We start from the raw sequence: 1,058 nt of genomic DNA on the forward strand, positions 1-1,058 counted from the left end.
CTTCGTAGATCCGGACCTGGTGCTAAGGTAATAACTCTATCTAAGCTCTACACCAAAGGTCAGAATACAGTGGTATACAAAACAACAAAGAGAAGGAACAAAATATAGTCTCAGGCCCCAAGTCTACCCAGTACAAATGCAGAAGACACCAGCATGGAGGAAACTGGAAATCACACACGTGGTATCTCTGAAATAATAGCGCTGCATGTAAAGAAACAACTGCACAAAGGTATAGAAGAAACCAGATCAGAGGGGCTGGGAAGATGGCTCAGTGGAATAAGTGCTTCCCTGGCAAGCACAAGGGCCTGAGTTCAATCCCCGGTTCCACAAAGAAAAGAAAAGAAACCAGATCAGAAATAATTGTAGTGATAACTATAATCAAAGAAGTACTAAGTGCTTCAAAAGAATATGCTGATAAAAAAATACAGCAGAATATAAAAATGATGGAACCCCTGAATAAGCAATACAGGAAAGAAACAGAATGTATGAAACAGATTCAAAGTGATATACAGGAAATTAAAACTTAAATCACAAGCTGGCAAAACCATTTGAGTGAAAGTGAAAATAGACTTTCTAACCTTAAAGACACCATTGCAGCTACTGAAAAAGAAAAGATCTCTTAAAAACAACTAGGATGCAGGAAAAAATAATTCAATACCTGCAAGATGATGCAAAGACGAACAATGTGAGACTAATAGGCATCAATGAGAAGGAAGGAGTCAATACAAATTATATAAAAAGAATATGGGCAGAAGTAATAGTAGAAAACTTCCCAAATATGGGGCAACAATCTGACATTCAAGGAACTGAAGCATATAGAACTCCAAAGAACATCAACCTAGTTAAAACCACACCCAGACATATAATAATCAAGATCCCAGAAATTCAGCACAGGAACAGTATACTAAAGGCTGCTAAAGAAAACAAACAGATCACATTTAAAGGAAAACCCATCAGAATAACGGCAGATTTCTCTTTACAAACCATCAAGTCAAGAAGAGCATGGAGCAAAGTACTTCAAAAGTCCTGCAAGAAAAATTCCAACCCAGACTGATATA

General features: G+C 37.2%; 1 protein-coding gene across 1 annotated transcript in view; it reads right to left on the bottom strand.

Annotated features, from left to right (window-relative positions):
- Ubr2 (ubiquitin protein ligase E3 component n-recognin 2) overlaps nt 1–1,058 on the bottom strand; it is a 129,778-nt gene that overhangs the window by 46,873 nt on the left and 81,847 nt on the right. The gene's annotated exons all lie outside the window — the stretch shown is intronic.

Source organism: Octodon degus, unplaced genomic scaffold (genome assembly GCF_000260255.1).
Source record: "Octodon degus isolate 3935 unplaced genomic scaffold, OctDeg1.0 scaffold00005, whole genome shotgun sequence".
Taxonomy (NCBI): domain Eukaryota; kingdom Metazoa; phylum Chordata; class Mammalia; order Rodentia; family Octodontidae; genus Octodon; species Octodon degus.